The 12235-nt window shown below is 36.5% G+C and overlaps 1 protein-coding gene and 1 pseudogene across 14 annotated transcripts in view; both read right to left on the minus strand.

Annotated features, from left to right (window-relative positions):
• Positions 1 to 12235, minus strand: part of FUT8 (fucosyltransferase 8) — a 411868-nt gene that overhangs the window by 260568 nt on the left and 139065 nt on the right. The window lies entirely within an intron of this gene.
• On the minus strand, positions 4879 to 6063 carry LOC121105223 (annotated as a pseudogene).

Here is a 12235-nt window from a genome sequence, read left to right on the forward strand (position 1 = left end):
AATATACAAATGGTAAATAAACACAAGAAATGAGTTTCTTAGTCATTAGAGAAATGGAAATTAAAATACAAGGAGATAATAGTATACACCTATTAGAATAGCTAAGATTAAAACGAATAACCCATACCAAATATTGATAAGATATAGAGGAACTGCCATCAAGAACAAAAAATCATAAGCCACTTTGGAAAACTATCTGGCAATTTCCTAAAAATTTACACACACACCTACTGTACGATCCAGTCTTTCCACATTTAGGCATTTACCTAAGAGAAATGAAAATATACATCCATACAAAAACTTGTATATTAATGTTCATGGCAGCTTTACTTGTACGAACCAAAAACTAGAAAGAACCAAAACTGTCCATCAACAGGTAACTGGGTAAACAAACTTAGGTATTATCCATATGTGTCACTTATGGACACATATGCTGGGGACTCTGCATATGAAGGAATCGTTCAATATATGTTTTGTGATAAACAACAAAATTCCTTTAACTATTCCTTTAACATGAGCACTATGCTCATCAACAGGTAACTGGGTAAACAAACTTAGGTATTATCCATATGTGTCATTTATGGACACATATGCTGGGGACTCTGCATATGAAGGAATCGTTCAATATATGTTTTGTGATAAACAACAAAATTCCTTTAACTATTCCTTTAACATGAGCACTATGCTAAGCTTTTTCAGTAGAGGGCACTCAAGGGACACTGAAGTAAAAAGAGGCTCCACACCAGTTTACAGTAGGGACTTGGTGGGAAGTAGCGTTGGACATGTGGGTGAGGACTTCTAGTGGAGTGCTGTCCCAGTCACCTAGAAAACAATCCTCCTGCGACTCTGAAGCCTCCGCCTGATAATAAACTGTCAACATCCCTCTGCACATGGAAACCAGAGCCCCTGGGTACTCTGAAAGACTCCTGCCAGTGCCAGCACCTTTACTCCCCCTCTGTGAGCCCCCATGCAGACTGAACACAGTTGTCTTGGCCCTGATGAACACACACCCCTTACACAGAGTTCCTAAATCCCTTGGAATTTCTTGATAGGAGCATCTTTCATTCTAATGAGGCTACTCTTGCTGGGTTCCTGGATAGCTTCAACATAGGGGCTGGCCACCAGAAAGACCAAACCCAGATTATAAGCTTGGAACTTTCAGCCCCATGCCCTATCCTCCAGGGACAAGAGGGGCTGGACATTGATTTAATAACCAATAGTGCCTATGTGATAAAGCCTCCATTAAAAATCCCTAAACTACGGGGCCTAGAGACCATCCAAGTTGGTAAACACATCCATGTGCAAGGAAAGTGGCACACTTCACTCTGTGTGCTCAGGAACCTTCTGGACCTCATCCTATGTACCTCTTCACCTTGCTGTTCATCATTATCTTTAATTATACCTTTGTAATAAGACGATAAACATACGTGTTTCTGAGTTTCTGTGAGCCATAACAGCCAATTATCAAACCTGAGGAGGAAGTCATGGGATCCCCCCAATCTGTAGCCAAGTCAGACAGACGTGTGGGTTACCTGGGCACCCATTACCTCCAACTGACATCTGAAGTGAAGGGTAGTCTTGTGGGACTGGACCCTTAACCTCTGGGGTCTACGCTAACTACTCGGTTGGTATCCTCCAAGAATTAAAGAATTGCTTGGTGTGGAAAACCCACACATCTGGTGTCAGAAGTGCTGTGAGTACAGGAAATGAGTTTTCCTTTAGAGGGCCAGATACAAGGAGGCACTAGCAACACAAAGATAAAAGGTCCCCATAATTAAGGGATTTCTGTTCTATCATATTTATACATAGGCAAGAAATCAAAATAAATAGTTGTGTTAGATGGCATTACTAAATGGCATTATTTCAAACTGATTCCAATAACAACCAAAACCAAATATAACAATCGGTTTCCAAATGATAGTAGCAAAATACTTCCTTTCTTCACAAGAAAATTTTAAGTCCAATTCCTCCAGTGTCAAACTGAAAAGGACCATTCCTAAGATACCATTTACAAGAGAATAGATGGAAATATGTACAAAGAATCTTGCAGATCTGTGACAGAGTTAACATTTTGCCCATATCTGTACCAGGCTCAATAACCAAAATCACCCCGACCTTCTGAACACCAATTCTTGTTTTCAGTCATTGCCTTCTAGCCCTATCATTCAACGTATTGTTGACCAAAATGAAGAAACTTAGGTATGTAAAAGAACAGATATCGAAAACAGGTAATCCGAAAGAAAAAGGAAAAGAAAAGAAGAAAAAAAGAGGAAGGAAGGGAGAGAGGGAAGGAAAGAGGGAGGAAGGGAAAGGGAAGAAAAAAATGCATATCAAAAAATTTTGAAAAATGCTGACTCTCATCTTAATCAAAGAAATAAAAACTAAAATAAGAGATCTTTTTAATCAACTGAGAAATAGTAAAAGCTCAATAATACCCAGTATGGAGAAAATGTGAGGAAAAGTTTATAAATTGGTACAAACTTTCTGAAGGAAATTTGTTTCTGTGAATCAAAAATCTAAAAAATAATTCAATCTTTTGAGCCAACAATTCTATCTCAAGGACTTAATACTAAGAAATGCACGCAAAGGATTTTATTAATACATATGCTATATAATATATATGCCTTGGATACTTATATTTTTAAAAAAGCTCCTCAGGGAATTCTTTTTTTTTTTTTTTTTAAGATTTTATTTATTTATTTGACAGAGAGAGAGAAAGCACAAGCAGGGGGAGCAGGCAGAGGCAGAGGGAGAAGCAGACTTCCCACTGAGCAGGAAGCTGGACATGGGGCTCAACCCCAGGACCCTGGGATCATGACCTGAGCCCAAGGCAAAAGCTAACCGAGTGAGCCACCCAGGAGCCCCTCCTCAGGAAATTCTTATGATCACCTGGTTTAGGGAACCATGCTCTAGAAAATGAAATCTATGTAATAAAAGAACAAACATCTAATCAGCAACTTCTCTAAGCCCAGCACTATACTGACAAAATCATTATCATGTTTAACCAAAACACATTAGGACCTGAAGGCCTGTTTTGAAAGCTCCACATTCCTAAAATACTGATAGTAAAAGCCTTAAAAGGAATTTTCACACAGTTATATTCATTACCTCACTTAACAAGATTAATGTTCTGTGTTACCTGTAAGGGCAATTTCTAGTTACTACATCAAAATGTCCCATTAAATTATATTACAAAATGGAAGCTAGTCTCAAAATTAGATAAAAATGACATTTTAAACAGAATAAAAATTAGTTGAGTATCCATGATATAACAGAATAATCAAAATAAATTTCATAATACAAATGTCTTACCAAAAATACTGAGAATCTTACCTTAAAGATTATAATTACCTGGATCATTAAAATCTATAAGAGAAAATGTCTATATCAGGTATATCTGCAAGAAGGAAATGTTCTATACCTACACTGTCCAATATAATAACCACTAGCTGTGTGTGGCTACAGAGCACTTAAAATATGGCTAGTGAGACTGAAGGGAAGGCACACTAACATATTGAAGCTTACTCATCCAATTTTAACATGTATTAAAATAAGAGGAGTGTATCTTTGGGGGGAAAAAGTGTAAGTGAAATAAAAGCCTAGAAGACAATCTAGACTAAGTTATTTTCATATTTACATTAGTAAAAGGGCAATTTAATCCACCTCTTTCATTCCATGAAGATACAAGCAAAGGCAACTCTGAATTTCTTCATGTCCAGCAAGGACTAAGTAATTTTTCATTGCTACCGACACAAAAAAAGGTTTGAAATCACTAACTGCAAGAGAAAAGCACTGATGACTCATTCCCTTAAGTTAATCATTACAACTTCACATAACTAAGTAATACAGATTTATTTAGCAGGACAATTAAACGCTTTGGAATTTTATTTAAGGTACCTTCACTAAGAAAAAAAAATACAAGACATTCTATCTATTAGTACACTGGTCATAGATTCAAATTTTGGTTACCAGAACTTAAAAAACTAGAGAAGCTTGTTCTCTGTCTTTTATGAAAAAAAGGGTCCCGCTATAGATAAGAGTAATACAGAAAATAATTCACAACATATTAGTAACAAGGGCCAAAGGCACAACTTCTGATACTTCACCCCAAAAGGTTAAGAGAAACTCAAAGAAAAATGATACAGGAGAAGCTATGGCTGAAAACCCATGGCAACAACACCCCTAAAAATGTCTGAAATCAGCTCTCCAGAATTTACTACCTATAGATTAATTCACTTTTTTCAAGAAAAAAATTTGTGCAGAGAATACTAATTGCCAGGAACTACACTGAGCACTGGGGATAGCGCTGAACGCGAACTTAGTCACTGTTCTTAAGAGGAGTCTATGATAGGTCCAATATAGTCTAATTCAACAGTAGGTTGAAGGCAGTACTTCTGGGTTCCTCCATCTAACATCTGTTCTTGGCTGACAACATTTAGCCTCAGATTGGTGTGCTTTGTCAATACCTAGCCTACTCATAACCTAATTTTATTCCTTTCCTCTTTCAGATTCTAGAATAAACATCTACTTCAGAGATTCTGCTTTGACTTTTTTTTAAAGGTTTTTTACAAACACTTTGTTTATTTTAATGAAGCTGGTACAGACAATGTCCATTTAAAACCCATATCACAGGCCAAAAAGTACAAATAAAATTTAAAAGAGCAGTATTGTTATATATACTTCTGCATGAATAACTTTATTAACCGCTAATGAAAATTAGAACTTTTCTGGATCTTCTGACAAGACTTCTTCTTTTTTTTTTTTTTTTTTAAAGATTTTATTTATTTGACAGAGAGAGAGACAGCCAGCAAGAGAGGGAACACAAGCAGGGAGAGTGGGAGAGGAAGAAGCAGGCTCCCAGCGGAGGAGCCTGATGCGGCGCTCGATCCCAGAACGCTGGGATCACGCCCTGAGCCAAAGGCAGACGCTTAACGACTGAGCCACCCAGGGGCCCTGACAAGACTTCTTTTATCTTAAAATGTTTTCTCCTCAGTGAAGCCATTTTTGGAGTTAGTCATTACTCTCACCATCTCTGTCATCTCAACTCCGGCCTGATACTTCTCTTCTTTCAGTCCAGACCCGCAAATTTTAAAAGTAGTTTCAGGTTAAGGAAAGGTCATTTTCCACAGTTCAGCTCTCTGAAAAACTTCCATTTCCCACTGAAAGTCATAATCCAGGAATAAAGCAATCACGTGCTAGAACTTCAAGGCCAACTAGAAAGTCATTATGAATACTCACATTGCCTGTGAATGCAATGCTGGAAAAGGTGGCCTCTCTGTGCACATGTGTAATGTTTTAAAAGGAGAGGGCAATATGAAGGGGGCTGAAGTTTGATCACTAAAACTCAGCACAATGAAAACAAGTGATAATGAATAAGAGGCACCAGAATTCAAATTACCAGATGTTTTAAAGAGATGGGAGTGCAGGTTTTCAATTCCATTTTGAACACCACATTACAGAAGAACTACTTTTAAAAATAAAAAAGGATTGTGAGTAAAGAAAACAATAGAAAGAATTATCTAAATTGTTGAATGATCCCGTTTGTTCCTGATAAACTTCGATCACATCTTCTTCTTCCATTCCCAGTTCTTTTGCAGTGTGATTATCAGCAATTCTCTGACCTTCAAAAAGAAACCTGATTGAATTCATTGGAACTCCCTGTCTTTGACAGCACAAGTCTGAGTTTCTTGAGATGTGTTGTCATCTTCACTTCGAAGAAAATCTCAATGCTATCCTGTCCGATGACTTTGAGTTTAATGTATTCTCTTTCCCTCTTACCCCCAAGTCCTCAGTTGACGGTTTTGCCTCCTGGTCAGACATGATGAAGGTGGCTTCACCCAGCGTCTCTGCACGGTAGTGGCTTCGGGTAGGCAGAACCGCACTGTGGAATTTACAATTTCCCACAGCACAATACCACAGCTGGAGGGACTTCTGCCAGGCACTGCACCACTCTACTTTGACTTTTTAACTTTCAGAGATTTCATGGTATTCAAGCTTTTCTAAAATTTTAATTATATTTATAATTTTTATTACAAACATTATCACTTTACAATCAAAATTTCTCTTGTATTTTCAATTTAATTATCACAATTTATATTTTCCTTTAACAGATTACAATGATGAACACTAGCCAGCCTTAAAACTAATGAGTTCTCAATTCTTCATTTTTAAAATGTTGAAATGTATCCCTTTATTATGCAAACATACTTTTCCAGCATCATCTTTATGAAAATGAATAACTTAAAGTTACTTACATGTCATTCAAGTCTGAACCTTGACACTCTTCCCCTCAGAAAGAAAGAAAAAAGAAAGAAAGAAAAAGAGAAAGTCCTCCATTCATCAAATATTTGTTGACCACCTACTATGTGTCATGTGCTATTTTAGGTGCTCAGGATATCTCCTGAAGAGTTGGCTGGAAGTGTTGGCTTAGTGTTCTTACCCCTGGCTCCATTCCAGTTAGCAGAATCCTGCTCTGGTATATGTATCCCCTCTTTTGCAGGCCACAGGACTGGCCCCAACTATGAGAAGTAGCTGCTCTCAGAACATGAAAAGGAGGCAGCAGTTTCCCTGGTTTTAGCCAGGCACTCAAGTCTTTTTTTTTTTTTTTATAATAATTTTTTATTATATTATGTTAGTCACCATACAGTACATCCCCGGTTTTCGATGTAAGGCTCGATGATTCATTACAGGCACTCAAGTCTTTAACAAAGCCTAGGTACAGCTCAGGCCACGTTCGGTTAAGCATTTAATAAATGTTTTGATGAAAAAGAACTCATGGAATTTCATTCTGGTAAGAAAATAGTCAATAAACAAATACAAACACATGCATGTACACACACACAAAACAGTGGCATATATAAGATGATATGATAAAAAATAGATATTTATTTTAGACTGAGTGATCAGGAAGAGGTTATATGAGGCTGTCAACTAATCTCTTTGATAAAGTGTCATGTATAATACTATCACTCTACAAATTCCAGTTTTTAAGTTAACAATATGTATGAAAAGTACCAACCTATTGATTGACAGACTAGGTGTTTTGTAAACCATCTTCTAGAATCTAGAATTAAATCAATTAAAAATTCTACTTTTGGGGCATATAGCTGGCTCAGTAGGTAGAGCATGTGACTCTTGATCTCCAGGTAGTGGAGTTCAAGTTCCACATTGGGTGTGAAGCCTACTTAATTTAAAAAAATAAATAAATAGTAATAATTCCGCTTTCATTTATAATTAGACAAACTGTCAACTTATTGGTGTATTAAAAGAATCCAATTTGTTTTAAAGCCATCCCCCTCCCCATGTAGCACTTTTTTAATACTCCCAAAATGCAAAGTGCACATAATTAATTAAACTATCATGAAAGTACAACTCTCCTGGGATTTTTAAGAATGTTTCATGTTACAAGTCACTACTAACTGGTGGCACGGTAAGTAATATTTTTAAAATGAGATTTATCTTCTATTCTGCAATGGCCTGATCAAATTTCCTCAAGCCACTAACTCAGAACCTAAACCACAGTGACATTATTGTTCTAAAAATATGAGTATCTAAGATAACTATCTGAAATGGAAGACAGAATGTCTCTTTTCAGAATAGTAACCATATATACACAGGTTTCTGTGACTGGGAATGCACTTCTAACCTCCACTGTTCAAAAAGAAAGACAAGGAAATACCAGAGCTCTCAAGCATTTGCCATCATGGAATCCCCTTAGAGGGTTCTCAACATTTTATAGACCTGGTCCTCTAACTAAAAAGATTATAGGAGATACAACCTAGATTTAGCTACATTTGTCTCTGACTTTTCTGCTGCCTTCATCAGTTACCTCTGATGCCTGATAACATCTAAAACAAGATTTTTTTTAATCTAGAACTTCTTTAAAAAAAAAAAAAAAAAAGGACACCTCTCCCTACTGTTTGGCACTACTGGCTCTATAGTTCAGATTCCTCTACCTTATCCCAAGTAAGCCAAACTTACCCAGACCAGAGGCTGTGAAAAAGGTTCTCTCATCAACTCTTGCTCTATGATTATGCTTACATCATAGTGAAACCTAGCCAACCTAAGGCCTCATCCTATGCCAAAATTTAGAGGTATACTAAAAGTTTCTTCTATATACTGTTTTTGCAATACACGAGTTCTTTAAAAATTTTTCAGCAAAGCCCATAGCCATTTGATTAGTTTCAGGTCAGAAAGGCATACCCAGAATAGGTCATCTTATAGGCAGTCTTCTTCATATAGGGGCTTGAGGTGGCCCAAGGTATTCCTAGTCTCCAAGGTCCACATTTAAGGCCAGAAACATAACTCCTAACTCAGTTAACAGTAATAGTTAACATTTATTGAGTCATTACTTCATGCCAGGCACTGTGCTTAAGACTTCACATTTATTATTTATCTACATTTTACAGATGTAGAAATTTAGTATCTAAATTAACTACCCAAGCACAGCTAGTATCCACATTAAGAATCATACCACATCCGCCTTACTCCATAGCTTATGCTCTCTAGAGAAATTCTAAAACAAACACCCTGATTGACCTGAATGTCCAGAAAAAATATCAAGAGTAACAAGAAAAGCATACCTAAGTAGAAAAAAGCTTTATATTTAGGATTGATTTTTATTTGGAATAAATCTAATCATAAAAATTCAATCATATTACCATACATATGATAATACTTAAAAGAAACATAAAGAAAAACATATGATAACCCCTTATAACTAGAACTTGAATTATCAGAATACTTTTTTGAAAATGAGGATAATTTTATTAAGTTTCTGTGAAATAGTCACTTTTTTTAATCAATACGCTTGAAAACTCTTCTAAAAATTAATATAATCTCCCATCTTAAAACTGTAAAGAACTTAAAAAAAAAAACTATAAAGAAGTTAAAGTAGGTGCGCCTGGCTGGTTCAGTCGGTAGAGCGTGCTACTCTTAATCTCAGGGTTGTGAGTTCAAGCCCCATGTCAGACGTAGAGATTACTTAAAATAAAATAATTTTTAAAAAAAGAACTTAAAAATGGTTCCTAGTAAAAACAAGTATTACCTAGAAGTAGTAGTGTAGTAGTACAAGTGGAAGGAGGAGGAGAAGGGGTAATAGCATTAGAACATTGTACTAATAACAGTAATAATAGTAGTGATAGAAGTAATTACAGGAGCAGCAGTGGTAGTATAGTAGTATTTAATAGTAATATTACTAGTAACTATAATATGCAAAGGAAATATAATTTTGCTTTATTGATCCTGAACCACGCAAAATCTGAGCGTCCTTATTAAAAGTAGTAATTCTCTTTGTACACATATATAACTAAATGTTATGGGAGACTGTAACTTAACCAATTAAGTCTAGAGTTAAAGAAAACTGAGAGACTATGTACTGGAAGTTTAGCTTTAAAAATATCTCTGCTATCAATTCAATTGTCATCTCCATCAAGCACCATTCTCAAACTCTCTAACTCTCCACTCTGTGGATATCATCACTCCCTCCCTATTCTTGCAAAGCATGTTTTGTAAGAGCACAATTCCCTATGTGTCACAATTTTAGCGATTTCTGTCTTTCCTCTGGACTTTTGCCTCTTAAGACTTAATTCATGTCGTATGTTGTGGGTGTCTCAGGCATTCAACATAGTACCTGAATCACAATAAAAGTTCAATTACTAGAACAACTGTTCTACTTAAAAAAATTGTTAATCATGTAATGTATAGGGGCGCCTGGGTGGCACAGCGGTTAAGCCTCTGCCTTCGGCTCAGGGCGTGATCCCGGCGTTGTGGGACCGAGCCCCACATCAGGCTCTTCCGCTGTGAGCCTGCTTCTTCCTCTCCCACTCCCCCTGCTTGTGTTCCCTCTCTCACTGGCTGTCTCTATCTCTGTCGAATAAATAAATAAAATCTTTAAAAAAAAAAAATCATCTAATGTATAATTTGCAATGAAAATTTACTAAAGGCAGCTTAGAAGTTACTGAAATTTGAGCTCAGTCCCAAATAATGTATTCTGCACCATAGCCCTATTTGATTTGAGTAAGGTTTTAAGATATCAGTATTATCAGGCAGAAAGTTCCACTATTAGATCTACTTTTTAAGCCACTCATTTACTAAAGAGTTTGAGTATTCTCTCCTCTGTAAACCCTTTCATTACCTTCTAGGCACAATTTATTGTTCCTCCCTGTATACTACAACTGAGTTTTACAGATACGCCGATTATACTTACCACACTAAGCAGACCAGGACTAAATTTCACACAACTCAACACATTTCACACATTACAGACTGATACCCTTAAACAACCTTTAGGACACCAAATTCAGTCATTTAGACATCATCTTATCAATGACTGTGAGTTACTGCATGAAGCTCTGGTAACTCACAATGCTAAGGAGTGGAAGAAGCTTGAAGCCAGGCCTCCCTGAAGTTGAGATAAACATGTGTTATTATCCTGGTCTATGATGGAAAAAAAAGTTAACTCTTCCTACCTCATTTCCCAGTCCTTCTACAGACAAAGGCTTGGCCACATATACACAAAAGTTGGGATGGGTAAGGATGAAGGGGTAACTGAAGCTGTCATTCTAAAATCCTGCAGGATAGGCGTCCTCTTGTCCGGCCTAACCCCTCCCCAGGCCTATCTCCAACAGTCCTTGATTTCTCCCTCGGGACAGTACAGAGCTATAGGTATTGCTAGGTTGCAAAAATATCCCAGGTAATCAAATATATAAGTGGGAGACTTTAAGTACCCCAGCTCATACTGTCACAGCAGGGTGAGAAGGATCCTTTTCCCCTCAGCTTCATATACCTACCATCTTAGTAACAGAACTCAAATCCCAGAGGCTGCACCCCCCTCTAGAAGGAGGTTGGGCCCAAGATCCATTTGCTCAGCCCAAACATAGCTAGCAATTCCACTCAGACAGGTTTGATGTTGTGCAAAAGCAGGATTCCTGGTCCCCAGGGAGACGACATGCCCAGGAACTAGAATTAGATGTTTTTGTTTTTGTTTTATGTAGGCTCCACACTGGGCTTAAATTCAAGACTCTGAGATCAAGAGTTGGACACTTAACCAACTGAGCCACCCAGGTGCACAAAGAATTAGATGTTTTATAATGATACATTTTGGCTTCGTGGAATAACTCCCCATAGAAATACCCAAACACCTCCTACCATGTGAATATTTATTTTCAAACACATTTTGGGGAACATATTATTATGTAGGAAATTGGGGGACTTCCTACACTGCAACTATTGACTTACATTTCCAGCTCACCTACTAAATTATCAACTTTCTAAAGGCAGGGTCTTAATCATTTTGTGTCCAAAATCATAGTAGTTGTTCATTAAATTTGTTGGAGAAAGGGCAAGAAAGCAAGACCAGGAAAAAGAAAGGAGTAAAGATAGAAAGTAAGGATAGAAAGAAATCCTTGTATACATCACTTTAAATACCACACCAATACAGATATTCCTAAGTGATATATGTATTTTTAAATCCTATCTTCTCTGAAAAAATAGCAAAAAATAAGAATAAATTCCAATTATGGAATTTTACTGCTTTTAAATGAAATGAACTCAATTCTGCATGATGTTTTCCTTCCCTTGGGTTCACCTATGTCTCAGGAGAAACATGATTTTTTTTTTAATCATGGTAAAATATCTTGAAGATGACAAGAATAAAAAACAGCTAAATACTTTATAAAATGTCAACTTAGAAAGCCAGAAGAGAATATGCAGTAAAGAAGGTCCTAAACAATCCTTTGATAGCTTTTATGGGTGAGGAAGTGGGTTCAGAATCATCAGACTCACTAAATGTTTCTAGAAGTTTCTATCACTACTGACTTTACACTCAAAAGGCTAGACCCAATTCAGGTAAACACAAGTAATAGGGTAGAGGAAAAGTCAGAAGAATGCAGAGAAATCGAATAAGGACTCCTGACAAAGACATCAAACTAAACCCCAAATATAAAGTCAGTAAGGAAAAATGCAATTTGTAAGTACAACATAAAATATTAAATTATTTGACTATAGATAATTTATAACCTAAGTATAGAGAGTCTAGAATACCAAGTTTGACACGTCTAGGAGGTCATTTTTATCACCTAGTTACAAATTTAAATTTTTAAAAGAGAACAATATGAATCACTGTGACAATATAAGTCCTAAAGTACTGTTTTCTAATCATGTAAGAAAAAATATATATTTTCAAGATCCAATAAAAATTAATTAGCCCTGGGGGAAAAAAACAAAAAACATTTCT

Source organism: Ursus maritimus, unplaced genomic scaffold (genome assembly GCF_017311325.1).
Source record: "Ursus maritimus isolate PB19 unplaced genomic scaffold, ASM1731132v1 scaffold_25, whole genome shotgun sequence".
Classification (NCBI taxonomy): domain Eukaryota; kingdom Metazoa; phylum Chordata; class Mammalia; order Carnivora; family Ursidae; genus Ursus; species Ursus maritimus.